Here is a 22,757-nt window from a genome sequence, read left to right on the forward strand (position 1 = left end):
AAGATGCAACTCTCGATCTCAGGGTCATGAGTTCAAGCCCCACACTGGGTGTAGAGCTAACTTAAGAAACAAAACAAAACAAAACAAAACAAAACAAAACCAGGGGCACTTAGGTGGTGCAGTTGGTTAAGTGTCTGATACTTGGTTTCAGCTCAGGTCAGGATTTCAGAGTCTTGGGATCAAACCCTGTGTCAGGCTCCATGCTCACTATGGAATCTGCTTGAGATTCTCTCTCTCCCTGTCTCTCTGCCTGTCCTACTCATGCTGTCTCTCTCTCTCTCTAAAATAAATGCATAAATCTTAAAAAAAAAACAGCTTAAAATAATCAACATGCCAAAGAACCATATCTGAGGTGGAAGAATTTTCTGTCCTTCAGTTCCATGGTTACAGATTTTTAGGAAATCCTGTACAGAGTATCATCCTTCCTAAAATTTCATATGGCATATTAAAATATTAAAATCTCTGATAGAACTTTTATTTATTTATTTACTTATTTAAACACAATTTATCCAGCATCATGATCAGACTATTACATTTAGCAATCAATGATATGGATGCAGAAAAAAATCTGCATTAAAACCCTTTGTTAGAATGATTTAAATTTTCCACAGAACAGAAACTAAAGTAAGCTTTTGTACAATTAGTCACAAATACACTCCTTGAGTTTTTTGCCCATACATACGAGTATTGTCTAAAATATGTCTTCTTTGTAGCAGCTCAGTGCTGCCACCACTGTGCTTGGCTGAGTTCACAAATCTGTTGTAACCTGTAGCTTTCTTGTCACTTCTTTGGCTCTCCTCTCATGCTAAGCTCTGTTTCCCAGCAGTAATTAAAACCTTCTACTATTGTCATAGCTACTGCTGCTGCAGGAACCACCATAGCTGCCTTGGTTTCATGGCTTGGCAAGGTATTTGCCTCCACCACCATAGCGGCCAGAGCTTCTGCCTCCAAAATTCCCTCCTTTCATGGGTCCAAAATTTGAAGATTGACTGTTGTCATTGCCAAAATCATTATAGCTTCCTCCACTTCTAAAATTGCTTCCTTCATTATCAAATCTGTTATAGCCATCCTCATGGCCACCATATCCACTGCCACACTGACTGCCACCAAAGCCACCTTGCCTACTGAAGTCTCCTCCACAACCAAAGGTGTCATTCCCACCAAAATCACATCCATGACCACCACCAACATTTACAGAAGCATTTTGACCTCTTTGGCTGGATGAAGCACTTGCCATCTCTTGCTTAAATGGGGCTTTCCTTATTTTACAGTTGGGGCCTTTCACAGTATGTGATTTTTTTTTAAAGATTTTATTTATTTATTTGACAGAGATAGAGACAGCCAGCGAGAGAGGGAACACAAGCAGGGGGAGTGGGAGAGGAAGAAGCAGGCTCATAGCAGAGGAGCCTGATGTGGGGCTCGATCCCATAACGCCGGGATCACGCCCTGAGCCGAAGGCAGACGCTTAACCGCTGTGCCACCCAGGCGCCCCCACAGTATGTGATTTTTGAATGACAATCTTGTCTACGGAGTCATGGTCATCAAATGTTACAGAAGCAAATCCTCTCTTCTTGCCACTGCCTCAGTGGGTCATGATTTCAATCACTTCAATTTTCCCATACTGTTAAGAATAATGTTCTTCAGTGTCTTCTTCAATGCCACCAACAAAAATCCTTTTCTCATTTAAATGGTTACCAAGTCTTTCAGAAATCTTCTCTTGAGACAGTGCTCTTTGGTTCCACAACGCTTCCATCCACCTTGTGTGGCCTCGCATTCATGGCGGCATCCACCTTCTCCACAGTGGCACACCTGACAAACCCAGAACGTCTAGGGCCTTGATGTTTGGATCTGTCACTACCACACAGTCCATAAATGTTCCCCATGGCTCATAATGGCTCCTCCTGAGTTTCTTCAAAGCTCAGACTTCCGATGAAGAGCTTCTGCAGCTGTTCAGGCTCTTTAGGAGATTCTAACTTAGATCGACAGTGGCGGGAAGGGAGACTTTAGGGAAGCTTACACGGCAGCGTCCACAGGCAGAAAGCTCGGATAAGACTTTTAGTTAAGCATTGTTTGAACTTTGTTTTTGTCAGAATTTCTCAGAGGTGGTTTATTGCAGTTTTTTTTTTTAAGATTTTTTTTAATTTCAGAGACAGCGAGTGAGAGAGAGCACAAGTGGGGAAGAGGGGCAGAGAGTGAAGGAGAAGCAGGCTCCTACTGAGCAGGCAGCCCCACGTGGGGCTCAATCCAGGACTCTGAGATCATGACCTGAGTTGAAGGCAGATGCTTAACCAACTGAGCCACACACGCCTGAGTGTGTGGCCCTTTTATTTCTTTTTTAGATGGCATATTTTTTGAAGGGTGGGAGGAAAATGGCAGGAAATGTTTACTATCCATAATAGTAAAAGAAATTATATCATTGATAAACAAACATGATGAAATATCATAGTCAATACATTCTGGAAGAAAATAAGATTAGATTATAAGAAGCTATTAAGAGAGTAAAAACTGAGACTTTATGTTTTCGCTACTCATAAGGGTATTTATGTAGAGCTTAATTAGTTATCTATATCCGTATTCCCAGAATAATAGGACTTATAATTGGAAACATACTTCCAATTTTTTTAGCGTCTACTACTTCTCTGAAATAAAATGGACAGGAGAAATGGATTATTTTTCCTTTATCGGTTCAAATACTTGTCATTCAAGGGTCGCCTGCATGGCTCAGTCAGTTAAGCATCCGACTCAGTTTCAGCTCAGGTCATTATCTCAGAGTCCTGGGATTGAGCCCGGCATTGGGCTCTGCACTCAGCACGGAGTCTGCTTCGGATTCGTTCTGTCTCCCTCTGCCCTATTCCCCCCTCCCCCTTGCTCTCTCTCTCAAATAAATAAATAAATCTTTAAAAATACTTGCCATTCAATTAAATTACAAACTTCTGTATTTAGATTTACAAAATCTGTTTCCCTAAATGGGAGTTTATTCAAAGTGTTGCATCATTAATGGCTGCGTCCTGTCTTTATTTTGTCACCCTGGAGATAAAGAGCCACAATGAGAGGCAAATGAGTGTTTATTTGGGGTTAAAGCATTGCACCGATCCAGGTGGTTACCCGAATAGTGTTCCTGCTTCTAGGGTGAAGGCAAGGGTTTTTTATGAGGAAAAGGAAGGGGATTAATTACATAAGTTGAAGAAAAGAAAAAAAAAGTTTTTCTCTGGGTTTTAACACGGTAACTTGGTTAGACATCAACTGACGACTGATTTTATCTTCAGAAACCCCATACCTATAGAAACCCCACGTCTATCAGTCTTGTGACCAAGCTCCTTCTGACTCCTCAAGTAATTGCTCACAACAGTTGCCATTTGCCCAGTCCCAAGGTTTGAGCCCAGCTCAAACACAGGTGGGTAAGGCAGTTTCTCTGCAGTCGCTCCTCCAGTTCCATTTTAAAATGGCTTCACTCATGACAGCTTTTCACAACTCAAAGTTCAAACAGATTAAACTGTAGATGAAGTTAGAAATACTGCAGTCTTTAAAAGAGGTGGTTGGAAGCAAATTAATTGACTTCTAAGTAAATAGGTGGACTGTAGAATTGTACCTTGTAAATGGCTAGTGATAACCATAGGAAAATATCCTCTTTTATAGATGAGGAGTTGGATCATCATTTATACTCATTAATGATAGGCTTATGAGAGAGAAATAAATAATATATACTTATAATGAAGTGTTAACAGAGCCCACTTAATGTTAACACTAAAGTGCTGTTGCTTTATTCTAAATTTATTCCGAATTCTTATTCCGTTAAGTTGATTTGGAATAAGCCAAACTATAATAATAAAAATTAGGCAAATCAGACAAAAACTAAATTAAGATTCTGGCATTTTCATGACACTATATATGGATTTTTTTCATAGAAACCCCATCTTTTGTATAAAAACTTCCTAAGTTAGAAAGAGAAAAAATACTACACACTTTACCTTCAGGAGAGGTACATAATGTGCATAACTTTGTACATTCAATGTTTAATGTGTGCACAATTGTTCTGTTACAGGAATTGAAGAGTAAATAAGGGAAATTAATTAAATATTGATTGAGGAGTTATTACTTTCAGGTTAACGCATTTCCTTTTGAGGATGCAAAAAGTCCCATTTGAAATATATCAAAGAGTTTTGGTTGCAGAAACAGTGTCTGACCATATTATAAACTCGATCCATTATTGCTGACAGATGAAATATAAAAATGGGAAAACGGCACATTATATGGTATTCTAACAACACACATGTGCAAAGAATAATTACTAAAGAATTCAGGATCGTGAGTTATGAATGTGGGTTGAGTAACAAGAGAAAACCTAAAATCAAAGTGAGGCTTAACTTGGATGTCAAAGGTGAGAGTATTGTTTTTTATGTGAGAAGTGTGGAAAACATTGGAAGACAGGGACCAATATGACAGAAGCTTTCAGAGATATGAGTGAACGTGGCATGTTGGAATAAGGGGAGAGAGGTGGCAAAGATGCCTGCTGGTTTGAGGGGAGAGAAGGATACCAAGATGGAACAGCAGATTGTAAGTATACATTACAGAAGTCCTTCTAGAGGAAGTTAAATGAGAGGCAGGGAGAATCTAGTAGGGTAAGAATTTTAGCCATTAAACATTTTTATTAGGGAAAATGACCCATTTCATTCATCAAGAGATTATAAGCTATTTGGGGCTTGGTGGAGCTTAGACAATGGATTGACTTGAGGAGCGACTCTGGAAGTTCAGGCTTGATGTGATGGAGGGGCTGGGGTAAGAAAGTGCTATTGTGTGCAAGCTGGACAGACAGGAGGAAGAGTAAGATGTGAGAACACTTCCAAGAGAAATCCTGCAAGACTTAGAAATTACTTACATGAATAAAATAGCAAATTTACTGAAAGTAAGAGCAGGATTAGATAATGAAATTCATTTCTCCTAATGTTATACAAAGAAAAATTTTACCTAGCATAGCAATGACAATAGAATACTAAAGTACCAAAGATTGGGGTGCCTGTGTGGCTCCGTTAAGCTACTGCCTTTAGTTCAGGTCATGATCTCAGGGTCCTGGGATCGAGCCCCACATTGAGCTCCCTGCTCAGTGGGGAGTCTGCTTCTCCCCCTGCTGCTCCCGCTGCTCATGCTCTTTCTCACTTTCAAATAAATAAATTAATTAAGTTAAATAAAAAATAAATTACCAAAGATTACGTCTGAATGCTATTAAAAGTATGTGAACATTCCTCAACAAAACAAAATCTATTTTGCAAAACAACAATAATGACCTATGAATATATATGACAAATTTATGTAAACTTTTACAGAGAAAACAGGAAAACTTTAATGAAAGATGTTAAATAAGATTGAAATTGACTAGAAAGATATAAAATGCTCATTAAATGTCATACATTGTCAATTTTTCTGAAAACATTAGATCTATTTTGTATAATTCCAATGAGAATGCCAATAATGTTTATTTTCAATTTGAAAAGCTGATTCTAAAATGTACATGTAAGAGTGAATAGGAGGAACATTTGTACTTGGTGTGTGTGTATATATACAAATATATATATTTGTAGTAACTAGTGGTGTGTTCTTTTGGTTAAATGATAGGAAAAGTGAAAAAATGAAACAGGGACATCTGGGTGGTTCAGTCGGTTAAGTGTCCTACTCTTGATTTCAGGTTATAATCTCAGGGTCATGAGATTCAGCCCAGCATCGGATTCCATTTTTGAGCCTGCTTGAGATTCTCTTTCCCTTCCCCTTCCCCTTCTACCCCTCTTCCACCTGTCTCTCTCTCTCTCTCAAAAAATCAAAAACAAAAACAAAACAGAGGAAAGAACCCAAGATCAGATTCATGGGTGTATATGAATGAGATGGTATTGCAGATCAGTAGTGACTGGGCAGACTGTTCAGGAATAGGACTTTGAAAGAATTAATGGGATCTTTATTTCCTACAATACACAGAAATAAATTCCAGATAGGTTAAAGACAAATGAAAAACAAAATTTAAAAATTTTAACAGAAAATTAACCTTGGGCTTGTGAGGGATTCTCTAAATCAAATAAAGAAGCATAAAAAATTAAGAGAAGTTTTGAAAAATTAATAACATTCAAGCTAAAACTTATTTTCACTCAACCAAAAAACTATTAGAACTAACCAATGAATTCAGTAAAGTTGCAGGATACAAAATTAATATACAGAAATCAGACGCATTTCTATCACTAATAAGGACCTAGCAGAAAGAGAAATTAAATAAACAACCCCTTTTACAAATGCACCAAAAAGAATAAGATACTTAGGAATAAATTTAAGTAAAGTGTTGAAGGACCTGTACCCTGTAACCATAGACATTGGTGAAAGAAATTGAAGATGACACAGAAAATGGAAAGATACCACACTCATGAATTGGAAGAATTCATATTGTTAAAATGTCTGATTATACCATAGCATCATTCTCAGATCATCATTTCATATTTGTGTTTGATTGTTTACTCTATGTTATTTCTCTCTGCCTTTAGATAGTAAGCTCTAACAGAGAATATGTCTGTTTCACCTGCAATTGAATACCTAAATCAAAGCCTGGTATAGCCATTTCTAAATATATATTTGTTGAATGAATGAATGAGAACTGTGAACCAACCAATATTGGAGAGAAAACAGACAACTTTTCACCTCCATACATCAGTGACAGCAAGTCCTGGCTAATTCCCTGAAGGCTGATATTTTTTTTCAGTGGGATAGACAAGTCTTTGTTTGATAGATGATCCAGGACCCATCCAGTTCAAGGGATTAGACACCAGCCACATCTGACTGCTTCCTTGCTTGTCATACCCCCTGTGGACTGAGGTTAGAGGTTCGTTCTATGGATCATGCAGGAACAATAGGGTCACTCAAAGTGCTCTTTTGCCATGACTCCACCAGAATTACTGCCACTCCTGTAGCTTCTTTTTTTTTCAAGTATAAGGTCAGAACACTGGATTCCATATTGCCTCACACTTGCTCTCTCCTTCCATTAATACATGTGCATTCGTAGCTCCCAGGCCCTCAGGCCAAGTCTGTCCATTAGCCATGCCCCAGCCTGTGAGAAGACATTAATTTGTATCTGCACTGGGATCTCAGTGTTCACAGTCCTGAGCATTAAACCCATAATTGCTCTGAATGTAGCAAATTCACTCTTCAAATTAAAAAGCAGACCATACTACTGCCACTTTATTTCTCCCTTCTATTTCACAGAGAAAACCACCAACCTGAGGGAATTAGCTGGACTTGTTCTCATAGATACGGGGAAGTAAAAAGTTATCTGATTCCAAAAAAAACAAAAAAACAAAAAAACAAAACAAAGCAAAACAAACAAACAAAAAAACACAAAAAAAAGAAGAAGAAGAAGAAGAAGAAAAGAAAAAAAGAAAGAAAGAAAAGTTATCTCTTTGCTCCCAGCACTGCTCTGTTCATCATGGTGTTCATCCATTTGGTTGCTTATAGCCTTCCATTGAGCTTCCTTCATCTGCTACCCAAACTTGCACCATTTTATGGATCTATTGTGTTGTACAAGGGAATAGAAGTACTAATAACTTAGACTATTATAGTAAATAGCCTATATGACTAGAAGGATCGGGTCAGACATTTTCAAAATCAAAATATACCTTGAACATGGTAATATAATTCACAGCCAAACAATTATTTTATTTTAACTTTACTACCCTGTGGAGAGATCATACTATGTAATTTGAAAATGAACCTCCAAATATTTTAAAAATTAAAAAAGTAATATTTAATGATGGTAAATGAGGACATTTAGTTCTTTCTTTTCTTTCTTTCTTTCTTTCTTTCTTTCTTTCTTTCTTTCTTTCTTTCTTTCTTTCTTTCTTCCTTCCTTCCTTCCTTCCTTCCTTCCTTCCTTCCTTCACTCAGCCAATCCTATAGAATGAAAATGGGTTGTATGTTTTCCCTAGGCTTTCCAACCTGGAGGGTGATGAGGACCAGTGAGGTTATTTGCTATATTGTATTTACTGATATTGGCAAATGGTTGGCACTTGTGTATGTATTTGATTATGCAAAAATGCAATACAAATGACTTGTTTTGGTGATAAAGTTCAATTATTTATTATTTTTTCAACTTTTAGAATAGATACACAAAATTTTATATAACACTAGAAATATTTTGATTTGCATTCCATTCATTTAAGGTGAAACCAAGCAACCAAAAAAAGTGTTCACCAAATATTTGCATTACTAGATAAAGCTGGGGAATTGACAATTACTCAATAATCTTATTTGACTACCTTTCTAATAATGACTTCATTTTTCTTGATTTTGTTAGCTAACTTCTACATTACTAAAGTTTTATCTCAGGATATTATGACCATTTTACTGGTGAGGAAGAGGAAATAATGCAGGTTAACTAATGTGCCCCCAAAATATAGTTAATTATCATTTGATACTATTCAAAGCCAAATCTGTAAGCTTCAGAGTTAGTGCACTTATCCAATATATTATGTAACAGCCAATCAATAAATCTTTGTTTAATTTAAGTGAATGTTGCTACCTGAGAATCAAAGTACCAAATTAAAGGCTGAGAGGATTAAAGAAGTGAATTCAGAATTTGAGAGAATGGCAGAATGATTATAATGAAACTTGAATCTCTTGGAAAATGCTGGGTCATGTTATCTGCATATGTGGGATTGGGGTGTGTGTGCGTGTCTTTGTATTTGGTGGTGCCTAATATTTAGAGACTTTTTCAATACATATTATAAAAAGCAATGATAAAGATTGTAAGTGGCAAGGCAAAAAGAATTTTGTGTTCCATAATTACAAAAGGTGAAGAAACCGAATTACTTTGAAATGAAAATATTCACATCCTTTAAATCTGTTCTTACAGTTCCCAAACAGACTAATAATTTGCTTGATTTCTCTTTTTTTATGCTAAAGCTACTGATGAATTGATTGAAAGTTGTGTATAATATAGCAGGTGTTTCTTGTTTTTGTTTGGGCATAATACTCATAAGGAGGTAGTGAAAAGAAGTATGAAATGAGAGTAATCTGAGAATAGCAGGTGGAGCTCTTCCTCTCCTAGCTAAGGGCTCTATTTTCACAAAGTCATTATAGTTGCATGAACTACACACTGAGAAAACAAAAATCTGGGAATAAGCTAATATTAATTTAGCATGTATTTTAAAACACCAAAGTTGATGAAAACAATATACTTATTTCTTTTATTTTCTTTACTTGAACTTCTCTTTCTGTTTTGGAGTTTTCATTTTCAGATTCCCAGTTCATCTTAATTTTTCTGTGATCATCATATTTTCCCATGCCAAAAACTGTATCCTTACCTTACCCCAAAGCATACAAACCACTCTCACAGGCAAATGCATATGTAGACACACACACACACACACACACACACACGTGCACTCACGCAGACAAACACACGCAGAGGTGCACATATATACACACAGAAACATACACATGAGTACGACTCATACATACACACACATGCTCACTGAGATTAGGAAAATCACCTTGATATAAATATATTTTAAAATTTGTAACAACTTTATATTTCAAAAGTATCAATGATTCTGGCAAATGAAAAAGGAGGCTTTTAGAATAAAAATTTTCAAAATATTTTTCAGAATGTTCATTGGTATTCCTTAAAATGAAAATTTGACACATATACAGTAAAACAAATGAAATCCAAATGTAGGCTTTATGAATTGTTATAAAGGAGACATTTGTCTAAACTCCATCAAGGTCAAGAAATAGAATATTTCCAGAACCCCTAAAACCTTGATTCTTTCTTCTCTTTATAAGTAATAACACTCTTGAAATTTCTTTATCGTTTTGTCTCCTGTGAATATCTGACTAATAATGTTAATCTGTTTTTGAAGTTTTGTGAGTATACTCATAGAGTATGTATCCCCTTATGTATGTCTCCTTTTCCTTAGTTTTATGTTGGTATGATTCATCTGTGTTGTTGCATTTTTTTGTTTTCATTAGTAATATAGTAATCTATAACAAACTATATTTATTCATCCTTCCAGTTTTGAGCAATTGGATTTTCCCCCAATTTTATTGAGAAATAATTGACATATATTACTGTATAAATTTAAGGCATACAGTGTGATGGTTTAACTTACATATGTTGTGAGGTGATTACCACAGTAAGTTCAGCCAACATTCGTCATCTCATATGGATACAACTTGAAAGAAAGAAAGAAGAAAAAAAAAAAGGAAAAAAAATTTCTCGTTGTGATGGGAACTCTTAGGATTTATTCTCTTCAAGACTTTTCTGTATATCACACTATTTAAACAATTGGATTTTTTAAAATTTTAACCTCATAATAGAGCTGTGAACATTTTTGAATCTGTCACTTTGGATTCCTGTTCTTTTGGGTGAATAATAAGAAAGATATTAGTCATAGGCAAGGTTACCATACAAGCTGTTATAGACACTGGGACACTTGGAGAGTTAAAGGTGTTCTTAAAAAAATTGTATAATTTTAATTTTATTTTTGATATTTATTGACTGACAAATAGGTTATAATATACTGGTTGGCTAGTTAAATAGTCCTGTCCTAAAACAGTTTTTAGAAATAAAATTAGTTCTGAAAAATAAGGATAATATCTGTGTACAATGAATATAAAATTGAAAAAAGCCTTTGTGCTTATTATTTAAGCATTTAAATAAATAAGCAGAATAATCTTAGATTTAGGTAAAATAACTTTTATTAACCAGTTCATTAATGGATCACTATTTGCATGTTGAATGTATTTTTTTAATGTAGTCTTAATATTTTCAAGTCTCTTCCACTATTGCAGTAAGTGTTCCTTGAAATTTTATTTAGTGGGTTAATAAATCTAAATTTTCCACTCTTCTCTGTAATTGAGAAAGATATCCTACCTGAAAGGGGTAACATAAATCTAAACTCAGAAAAAATATTGCTCACTGGAGAATATTTTTATTGAAAATTTTCATTGTTTTACACTATTTTCACAGATACTGTCTTTTAGGCTCTACTAAGAATCTTTTTCTTTTTCCAAATAGTTTCATTAGGGAAAAAACCCTCTCAAATTGTTTAAGTTACAAAATTATAGGCCTTTTTAATTTCATTCCATTCTAGTAAAAAAAATGCACTTATCCTATTAAAAATAGAAACTCCATGATAAATTTCCTCCTGCAAGAGAAGATTCTATAGAAAGGGATTATATTATTTAAAAATGAAATTTTATGAACAGGTGATGCTCTTTATTTAATTTTTTCCGTTTGTCTCTTGATCTTGTGATGTATCTTTGTTTGTGTAGATCTTCCTTGACTTAACGGTGGGATTATGTCCTGATAAACCCATAAATTGAAAATATTGTAAGTCGGAAATGCATTTAATACACTTAACTTTAACTAAATATCACACCTTAGCCTAGCCTACCTTAAACATGTTCAGAACTCTTCCATTAGTCTACAGTTGGGCAAAATATCAAACACAAAGCTGATATACAACATTAAATACTGTGCTGGAAGTGAAAAGCAAAATGGTTGTATGGGTACACAATGGTTAAATATATCGGTTGTTTACCCTTGTGATGGCGTGGCTGCCTGGGTGCTGCTGCCACTCAGCATCCTGAGAGAGTATCATACTGCATGTCACACCTGGGGAAAGATCAAAATTCAAAATTTGAAGAATGTTTCTATGAATGCGTATCACTTTCACACCATTGTAGATTCAAAATATCCTAAGTCCAACTATCATAAGTTGGGGAATGTCCATATACTTTATTTTCAATAACTAATTCAGTAAAAGTGTCAAAGATTTTTGGTACTAAATTTATTAAATAATTTGAATATTTTTATTGGTGTTAGAAAAACAAAGGTTCTCTAAGTTCGGAGGACCCATTTATCCAAAAAAAAAAAAAAAGGTTCAATACAATTGTAGTACACTTAGGTCTATTTAAGAAATAATTCTTCAAAGGCTCAGACATTTCTTTTTTTTTTCCTTCTTTTTTCTTTTATTTATCTATGTTTTAGAGAGGGTGGGAGACAGAGTGGGGGGAGTGGCAGAAAGAGAGGGAGACAGAGACCCTTAAGCAGGTTCCACACTCAGCAGATGTGGGGTTTGATCTCACAACCCTGAGATCAGGACCTGAGCCAAAATCAAGAGTCAGATGCTTAACCAGCTGAGCCAATCAGGTACCCCAAAGACTCAGACATTTGTAAAATCCCATGTGTGGTGCATACTAAGGCACTGAAGGATTTTGTTTGTTTGTTTTCAACATCAACTTTATTATAAAACTTCATAGTTTATTTACTCAAATCATGTATATTGTACAACTCGACACTATGGCTTCTGTCTAGGTCATTGGAATATTACAATTTATTTAGATGCACTTATGTATGCACCACAGATCCGAGAGCATTTCTGTTACCCAGGTTTGTTAATTTTGTGAGAACTTTCTGTTCACCATGGTGCGATGGTCCATGAACATTTGTATTTCTATTATCACCACAAAGCAAGCAGTTTTATCTTTAAACTTTTTAATAAGTTCACAAAAGCATTTATTAGAAAGTCGCATGTTTTACCTTTGTCAGAATGAATTTCTAAACACTTAACTTTGACTCTTTAATTTCAATGAAAAAAATGCTATTGGAACCTTGGAATTAACTTAACCAGAGACGTAAAGGACCTATATTCTAGAAACTATAAATCACTCTTAAAAGACATTGAGGAAGACATAAAAAGATGGAAAGATATTCCATGCTCATGGATCGGAAGAATTAACATAGTTAAAATGTCCATGCTACCCAGAGCAATCTACACTTTCAATGCTATCCCGATCAAAATACCAAGGACATTTTTCAAAGAACTGGAACAAACAGTCCTTAAATTTGTATGGAAACAGAAAAGGCCCCGAATCTCCAAGGAACTGTTGAAAAGGAAAAACAAAGCTGGGGGCATCACAATGCCAGATTTCGAGCTGTACTACAAAGCTGTGATCACAAAGACAGCATGGTACTGGCACAAAAACAGACACACAGACCAATGGAACAGAATAGAGAGCCCAGAAATGGACCCTAGGCTCTTTGGGCAACTAATATTTGATAAAGCAGGAAAAAACATCCGGTGGGAAAAAGACAGTCTCTTCAATAAATGGTGCTGGGAAAATTGGACAGCTACATGCAAAAGAATGAAACTTGACCACTATCTCACACCATACACAAAAATAAACTCCAAATGGATGAAAGACCTCGATGTGAGACAGGAATCCATCAAAATCCTAGAGGAGAACATAGGCAACAACCTCTACGACATCGGCCAAAGCAACCTTTTTCATGACACATCCCCAAAGGCAAGAGAAACAAAAGATAAAATGAATTTATGGGACTTCATCAAGATTAAAAGTTTCTGCACATCCAAGGAAACAGTCAGAAAAACTAAGAGGCAGCCCATGGAATGGGAGAATATATATTTGCAAATGACACTACAGATAAAGGACTGGTATCCAAGATCTACAAAGAACTTCTCAAACTCAATACACGAGAAACAAATAAACAAATCAAAAAATGGGCAGAAGATATGAACAGACACTTTTCCAATGAAGACATACAAATGGCTAACAGACACATGAAAAAATGTTCAAAATCATTAGCCATCAAGGAAATTCAAATCAAAACCACACTGAGATACCACCTTACGCCAGTTAGAATGGCAAAAATAGACAAGGCAAGAAACAACAATTGTTGGAGAGGATGTGGAGAAAGGGGATCCCTCCTACATTGTTGGTGGGAATGCAAGTTGGTACAGCCACTCTGGAAAACACTGTGGAGGTCCCTTAAAAAGTTAAAAATTGAGCTACCCTATGATCCAGCCATTGCACTACTGGGTATTTACCCCAAAGATACAGACGTAGTGAAGAGAAGGGCCATATGCACCCCAATGTTCATAGCAGCAATGTCCACAATAGCTAAATTGTGGAGGGAGCCGAGATGCCCTTCAACAGATGACTGGATTAAGAAGTTGTGGTCCATATATACAATGGAATATTACTCAGCTATCAGAAAGAACGAGTTCTCAACATTTGCTACAGCATGGACAGCACTGGAGGAGATAATGCTAAGTGAAATAAGTCAAGCAGAGAAAGACAACTATCATATGATTTCTCTCATCTATGGAACATAAGAACTAGGATGATCGGTAGGGGAAGAAAGGGATAAAGAAAGGGGGAGTAATCAGAAGGGGGAATGAAACATGAGAGACTATGGACTCTGAGAAACAAACTGAGGACTTCAGAGGGGAGGGGGGTGGGGGAATGGGATAGACCGGTGATGGGTAGTAAGGAGGGCACGTATTGCATGGTGCACTGGGTGTTATACGCAACTAATGAATCATCGAGCCTTACATCGGAAACCGGGGATGTACTGTATGGTGACTAACATAATATAATAAAAAATCATTTAAAAAAAAATAAAAAAAAATGCTATTGGAAATAGCTGATTTCTATTTAAAGCATCTGATGAAACTACTGGAGTCATCACATTAACAGGTGTCAATTCATTTTGTAATTTTTCACAATACTTCATTGATATGAGAAAAATTTATTTAAGAGATTAGCCATCTGATCTAAATGAAAAGTCATGCTTCACAGGCTTACATGTTTCATATGTAAATGCATCTTCTGGGGTGCCTGGGTGGCTCAGTTTGTAAAGCAACAGACTTGATTTCAGCTCAGGTCATGACTTCAGGGTCGAGAGATTGAGCCTGATGCTGGGCTCCATGCTCGGTGAGAAACCAGCTTAAGATTCTCTCTCCACCTGTGCAACCCCTTAGCCCCCCACACATGTGTACTCGCTCTCTCAAAAACATGCATCTTCTTCAGTTTTGTGTGTTAAATCACCATTTTTGGGGTGGTTGTGTTAACTTTACTAACTTTTAAAGTGGATGTTGAGTATCCTTCCACAGGATTGTGTCTTATTTATTTAAAAAAAATTGACAACAATATCACTCTAACATGTAAGAAAATCATAAACATTATAAACATTTTGTGAAATGTTTGTCCATTTCAGTTTTCTAAGAAATGAAAATCCATAGTTCATGTGTTCAGTTTATATTACTTGCATTTTATATGTAATTTTTGACTTTTGAGCCATTTATTCTGAAAGAGATTATTACAAAATAAAAATAAAATATTATCAAACATCAGAATAAATAAAATAGTTATAGATGTACAGCTTATGATAAATACCAAAAGTGCTGTAGCAATAGCATTCAGTTTATTAGTTAGAAATTTTGGGGGCACCAGGCTGGCTCAGTCAATTAAGCATCCAACTCTTGATTTCGGCTCAGGTCATGATCTCAGCGTCATGAGATCGAGCCCCATGTCGGTCTCCACACTCAGCAGGGAAGTCTGATTGAGATTCTCTCTCTCTCTGTCTGCCCCTCCCCCCACATACATGCACAGTCTGTCTCTCTCTAAAATAAATAAATCTTTAAAAAAAAGGAGATTTTATGGCAGGATGGCTCAGCCTTTTAAAAAAAACATATATTTCACAACTATTTGAACTATAATTTCTTACTTTTCCACTGACCCCCTAATTGGTGTCCTGAAAGCTTTTACATTCTGCAGACTTCATGCTGGTAAAGGAACAGCTGGCCGGTAAGCCAAGTGGCTTCCAAGGGCAGCAATGGTACCCTAACCATTAGTACTAAATGGAACAGGATGCTGGAACAACAGGTAAATTAGGACTATTTGGGAGGAAACTGATTACATGCATCATCAGGTCAGTAGATAATGCAAGATTATAGCCACACAGCGGTCCTACACTGCCAGCCTCCTTTCTCTGTTTGTAGCAGCAGCTGTAGTTTTAATGTGAAGGTGTTTCAGCATGTTGGTCTCTTTTGCTCTGCCTGCACATGATCAAGTGTTCCTAACTATAGATTGGATGTAGATTTAAATTTTCCAATACCTCTCCCTTAGTACAAAACCCCTCAAAAAGATACTAGGACTAGACCATTTTTTATAAATAATCCTCCTTCTATTCCAGCAAACAGAGAAAGGAGGCTGGCAGTGTAGGACCGCTGTGTGGCTGTCCATAGTACTAGGTTGAGGAGGTGGGAAAGACCAGGCCCACACCCAACTTGAGTAAATAAACAAAGTTTGGGTTAATTATCTACTGGATACTTATGGGGGCTGGAACAGTGAGGATACAGAGTATAGCAATCACATTCATGCATTCATCCAGCTACCAATTATTTATTATCTACCAAATGTATGGCATGTTTCTAGACACTGGTCATACAGCAGTTAAGTGAGAGTAGGGGACTCTACTCTTAGGAAGATTACATTTTGGTGGGGGTGCTAAACAAGTTTAAATGAGTCTAAATGAATTAGTCTAAATTAAAAATATATACGCAGTAATATATATGCAGTAATCTATAATGATATTTATAGAGAAATATATAAATACCTATATTAGAAGATGGAGAAGAAAATGCTCTGAGCTTATTAGAGAACTAATACATTCTCTGAAGAATTGGAAAGCAGGGAAAGAGAATAAAGTGTAAGTAGCAGTCCTACTTTAAATCCCTTCTTAGGAGCCACTTAACAGGGGGGCAAGTGACAGAGTGGTGGGTGTGTGGCGGCTGTGTGAAGAACGTCTGGTCTACCAGCACAGCCAGGGAGTGATCCCTGAGCCCAACTGTGGCTGGCCTGTTGGAGGCCCCCACGAATCCCAGTGCAGGGCCGATGGCAGGAGATGGGCCACAAACACAGCCAGGGCCTGATCCCTGAATATCTCTAAGTCATGATAAGGGCCTAGAATTTTATTCTAGGTGAGATGGGAAGCAAAAAGACAGATTTGAGAGGAAGAAAGGCATGATTTGTCTTGATGCTTTTTAGTGGATTTCTCTGGATGTTGTAAAGAGAATGAAATGTAAGGGGTCAAGACTGGAGACCAGGTGCCACGTCCAGAGGCCAGTGTGGAAATCCGGGTCCATGGTAATCCCCATCTTGGTCTGTCCCTCCAGTTTGACTTCACGACGTGCTATCCTCAACTCGCTTGAATAAATAGGCATTATTTGAAGGCTATTTTTAAGAGAGCCCTTTCCCCTTTCTTGCAAAAGCCTAAATATTCCTAGCACTTTTTATACTAATTTCATTCTCATTATTTAATCATTTGACTTGCCTTTGAAACCTATCCAAATTATGCACATTTGTCTAAACCAGTGAGCTCTAAAAATAGAACTATGGCTCCCAGAGTGTCCCATGTAAGATCAGGAAAATTAAGCTCAGGATACAAATTTTTCCGTTGGAGTTAAATGTATTCTGATCATTCATCCAGTTGTCTCTGTTTTTAAAATCAAAGTTTCTATTACTGGTGGTTTTATAACATCTATGAAGGAACTGGTCATTTGAGAAGTTTGTCGCTAGGAAAGTTGTTGTCTTAGGCCAGTTTTCCTAAGAAGTAGTGTGTGTAGGAGGTTTATTGTGGAGTATTCTGTGGGTGCTTTAACACCTGGAAGGCAGTAAAGGACATAGGACTGGGCTGATGGAGAAGCTGACCTATTATAAAATGAGAGCAAAGGTCTCAGCAATTTCAGAACTGCTCTAATCAGAGACCAGATTTGGTCCTTATACCACCAATCAACGAATGCTGGGTGTTCCTGGACAGAGTTATATCCTCGATCAAGGCTGCTCCCTTTGGCCTGAAGATCTTACCTACAGAGGGACTCACCAACAGGGGAATGAGCGTCTTGGTTCTGAGGAGGGGATCTGGGTAGCATAACAGCTAATACAGCTGCTCACTGATTCGTAGTTTCAAGCAGAGGTGATCAATAGTATTTATCCTTTTGGGTGTCTCCTCATTCCAGAGATGTTACCCTCTATCCAACTGTGAGAAACTGCCTGTTTAACCATTCCTTACAGTCTGCCAAGGCTCCGCATTGTTCTCATCTCTGTATATGCCTTCTTTCTAACCACATCTTGTGTAGTCTGCTGAATTTAGCACTTCCTACTTCTCTGAACTGTGCTGTGCTTTGGTTCTTTAATTACAATACAAGGGGACCAAAAGCCAGAAAATCAGTCAAAGGTCTTTCTTCATTAAAAGCAGCACATCAGTTAATATAAAGAGCACCTATTACATTACACTCATGTTTACCCTGCCCTGCTTCTAGCAATTTTCCTGAGGGTGGAAAATGTTAACTGTCTTCACCCTCCGGAGCTCTACAGTTGGTATTTTTTATTCCTTGATTGTGATGGGGGTGATAGGGAAGGGGTCAACTCTAGACAGCAGCTTCCCCTGAGTTCCTACTCAGAGTAGCCAGTGACCATTCCAGCAAGCTTCAAGAGTGTTCTAACCTGTACTTCCATTGCTTTGAGCAGAAATTGTTGATCCTTGAAGAAAGGAAATGTCAACATTGTTTTGGCTTATTTTGGACACTAAAGGCAAGGTTCTTCCTGATCTCTACATGTGAAAAAGCAGAGAAGCAGAATTTTTAAATGAAGGACTTCAGTGAGGGATCCTGTTCCTCCTTCATGAGGTAAATAGGATAGGCTGTTGTGAAATTGTCATAGCTTGCTCGGTATTTGTTGCATACACGCCTTCAAGAAGGATATCTCATTACATGTTCATGTCCAGAGCATCAGGCTTGATTTTGTATTTTCCTAGGCATTTGCCCCTTCACATATCACCAGGAAAAAAATCTCTCTCTTCTTTGTGTTGATATGACAGTTGCGATTGTGAGTTGGTGTCACATGTCACTAAGAGAAGTATGCTGGTTGGCAGAAGACCTGAGTGTGAGCTGGGGCTCTGCCAGTTCTTATTTGATTCGAGCAAGGTAATATGGAAGAAGATGAACCAGGGCATGTTAAACATAAGCCTTTATTTGTAATACTCTGGCATGAGAACTCTGAAGTAGTGTTTTACCTTGGGAAAGAAAGGTGGGGTTTTTACGAAGCTTTAGCCAGAGGTATAAGCAGAAATTCAGCTAGTGTAAGGAAGAGTGGGTCAAAATGATTTTTGGAAAAGGGAGGAATTACTGTAGTAGTTGGCAGGTGCTGGTTGGACAGTTTAGGTTTAGCTAGAAGGTGGAATAGGAAATGTAGCAGATGCTAAAGTCATTTATAAAAATGGTGGGAAGAGAAAGCTCCAGGGATCAAAGTAATGCTAATGCCACTGTAGAAATTTTTAATCTTTCAAGGTCTCTTATGGGCTGTCCTCTTGGTCAGCAGGAAAACTTGCTCTAATCTGACCTCTGAAATAGCAATCTCACTTCCATCCAGTGTGATCTCCGACTAGCTGGGCGTGACTGCTGTCATTTGTAGGTTGGATTTCAGTCATTGGTTGAGTAAGTAATGGTAGAGAAGCATTTAAGAATCAGGAGAAAACACAGTAAACTGTGGTAAAAAAAACACCAACAAGGAAAACCAACAACAAAAAACCCAAGCATGGACAGGATAATTATCAGGAAGCTTGGGACCATGCCTCTTAGAACAAATTCTGCCCCAGTTGGAATCAGCCAGGAGAATAGATCCCATTCTTTCTGGAATTTTTACATAAGGCAAGTTTGATACCCATGACTCTGTGTTCATTCCCTAGATTAGCCCAGACAACCAGGGTTAGGAGAAGAAACTTTCAGAACTTCATGCTAGCAATCAAAAATGTTAATGCAAGAGAAAGGGGGGAAATGACAATGGGAAGAAAATGGTGGAAAGAGTAAGTAGGCTGGCAGTCAGAGGCTTGGAGTGTGGGGATCTCAGTCTAATAATCTCCTTTGATGCTAGATTTGAAGCTCTTGGGAGAGCTACCTCCTTCCAGATGAAGTTTGATTCTGGAGAATCCTGCGAGTTTCTGTGTTAGATCTCCTGTCAATATGGATATTTAGGAGGTCAGGGTAGAACATCTCTTAAAGTTAGAAACAAGAATCCAAACTTTAAAAAAAAAGCAGTAGAAACTACTTAAAAAAGGGAGATGCCTCAGTCGGTTAAGCAGTGGACTCTGAATTTCCCCTCAGGTCATGATCTCAGGGTCCTGAGATCAAGCCCAAGCCCAGCGCAGAGCTTGCTTAAGATTCTCTCTCTCCCTCTCCTTCTGTTCCCTACCCTGTGTTTGCACTCTTGCACTCTCTATCTCTCTCTCAAATAAAAAAATAATAAATAAATAAATAAATAAATAAATAAATAAATAAATCTACTTAAAAAATAAAATTGAATACCATATGATACTTCATTAAATAAAAATCTAAAATCCTAGCTATTGGATTGAAGTAGTGGGTGGGTGTGCTAAGAGCTTGCTATTGTTAGTCCTCTCCAGGCCTCTATCTTCCCTTATAGTCATCCCTGTGCCTTCCAATTAGATCCTATGAACAAAGCTTTAAAATGATATTATGGGGAAAAATGCTATTATGGAGAACATAACATAAAGTTATGTGTGTGTGAGTGTGTGTGTGTCATGCACGCTAGAAAATGCAACAATATTTAGAAGCAAATTTTATAGCCCTTCAAGAGGGAAGCATTATCTATTGATATGCATCATGTAAACAAAAATATTCTCAAAATGCACCTGATGATTGTTAGACCATGGTGAGGTCCTATTTGGGAGGAATACACAGTCACTGAGTGAAAAGGTTTAGTGAAAGACAGTTTGAAAACAGTATTTGAAAAAAAAAAAGAAAACAGTATCTGGAGAGTCTGGTATGTAATGCTAATGAGTTATCTTGTAGGCGAAGGGGAGTCTGTTGAAAGTGTTTGATCAGGGAGCGAAGGGAGTAAAGTTCCTATGACAACACTGTGTGGTTTGGCTTGAGCAGAGAGAGCCTGAAGGCAATAAGGCAATTTAGAAGTTATTGGAATAGTCCAGATAAGGTAATAAGGATTTAAACTAGTGAGATGGCAAATATATATCTATATATAGATATAGATATATAGATATATAGATATATACACACACACAGAATATATATACAACATATATGTATATGTGTCTGTATATATATGTATTGAATCACAGATATCTTAGAAGTAGTATATTTTAATCTATAGGGCTTTGTGACCAACCAGATTTTGAAGGGATAAGGGAGAGAGGAATTTAAACACAATTTTGAGGTTTAAAGCTTGGATATCTAGAAGGGTAATGGTCCTATTAACAGAAGTAAAAACAATAGGACTACAATCAGGTTTGGTGTGGTTGGCAGATATATCAAGGATTTGATTTTGAACATCGCCAGATTGTCATCATGGTCACTAGTTCTCAATGATCATGTTAATAAATATTAAATCAGTCCTTTTGATGAACCTACATTTGTGAAATGACTATTAGGCCTGAAGAGTGTGTAGCATTATCTTCAACAGTTTATAATTTTAAAATAAATCTTGTAATAGCGTTTTGCTGACCATCAAGGTGATCTGCCCTGCACAGTATGTTTACAAAGCCATTTATCCTGATGAATTTTTACACTCTGAAATGTGGAAAAGTCCCTGTATTTATGTTAGGAAATAAACTTGGAAACATAGAAACATGGTGCAGTACTGTTGAATACTTGACAGCTTATTTTGGTGCAATAATGAAAGGACAATTCAGGAGCACCTGGGTGGTGCAGTCGGTTAAGCTTCTGACTCTTGATTTCCACTCAGGTCATGATCTCAGGGTCGTGAGATCAGACCCCACATTGGGTGCCACGCTCAGTGGGGAGTCTGCTTGAGATTCTGTCCTCCCTCTCCCTCTGCCTCTCCCTGGCTCTCTCTCTCTCTAAAATAAATAAATAAATAAATAAATAAATAAATAAATAAATAAATATCATTAACAAAAGGATGATTTAAATGGAGAAATGTTCCTCAGGTATTATCCCAAATGTCCATCAGAGTAGCAATAAGGTGTAGACAAACATGGAAAGCTCTTCTCCAATTTAAGCCTACTCGTGTACCGATGGCACGGTTTCTTGCCTTCCTAATGTAGAATACATTCGCTTAGCACTGACCACTGTTTTCATGTATGTTGATTCTTTCTTTACAGGAGCAATTGAATATGTGGCAGAGACCCTCAGCTGCAGATTTGTTGTGGATTCTCTGGTGGGGCACTTAAGAGAGGGGACTTGCACTTTTTCTAGGCCCAAAAGTAAGGCTAGGTATTGTAAACCTCAAGGCAAACAAATTAAATAATTCTCATTTGTTATTAGTAGTTTGCTAAATGAGAGCTCTCCCTGCCTCTCTGTAACTCATGAACTTGTTCAAAATGTATGTCTATTGAGAGAAAACTTAGGATTTGCATACTGTATGGAGGAAAGTCCAAGCCATTATCCTAAAACACAGATGTGCATATAATAATTCTTCATTTGGGTACCTACTATGTAAAAGAAACAACTATAGGTCAACACCTGCATAATGAGTCCCAAATGAAGCTTTAATCTCCCCAACCCGCTGCAACCCCCCCCCAACCAAGTCTCTACCTCAATGACACTAATTTCATGTTCTGAGGGAGAAGGAGAAGCAGACTCCCTGCTGATCCAGGAGCCCCAGGCAGGACTCAATCCCATGACCTGAGCTGAAGGCAGATGCTTAACCCACTGAGCCACCCAGGTGCCCCTAAACATAACTTTTACATGTACCAAGAAACCAAAAAATTCATTTGACTCACTTAATTGCAGTATTTGGTTTATTGTGGGTGGTCTGGAATTGAACCTGGCATATCTCCAAGGCATGCTTGTAATAAATAAAAAAAGTCTACATAACAATTATTACTGAGACTTTATTATGTATCAGGAGTTGTATTTACATTA

General features: G+C 37.2%; 1 pseudogene; it reads right to left on the reverse strand.

Annotated features, from left to right (window-relative positions):
- Nucleotides 1-829: 829 nt before the first annotated feature.
- The window catches only part of LOC113259269 (heterogeneous nuclear ribonucleoprotein A1-like), a 30,167-nt pseudogene continuing 8,239 nt past the window's right edge, over nucleotides 830-22,757 (reverse strand).

The sequence above is a fragment of the Ursus arctos genome, unplaced genomic scaffold, assembly GCF_023065955.2.
Source record: "Ursus arctos isolate Adak ecotype North America unplaced genomic scaffold, UrsArc2.0 scaffold_7, whole genome shotgun sequence".
NCBI lineage: Eukaryota > Metazoa > Chordata > Mammalia > Carnivora > Ursidae > Ursus > Ursus arctos.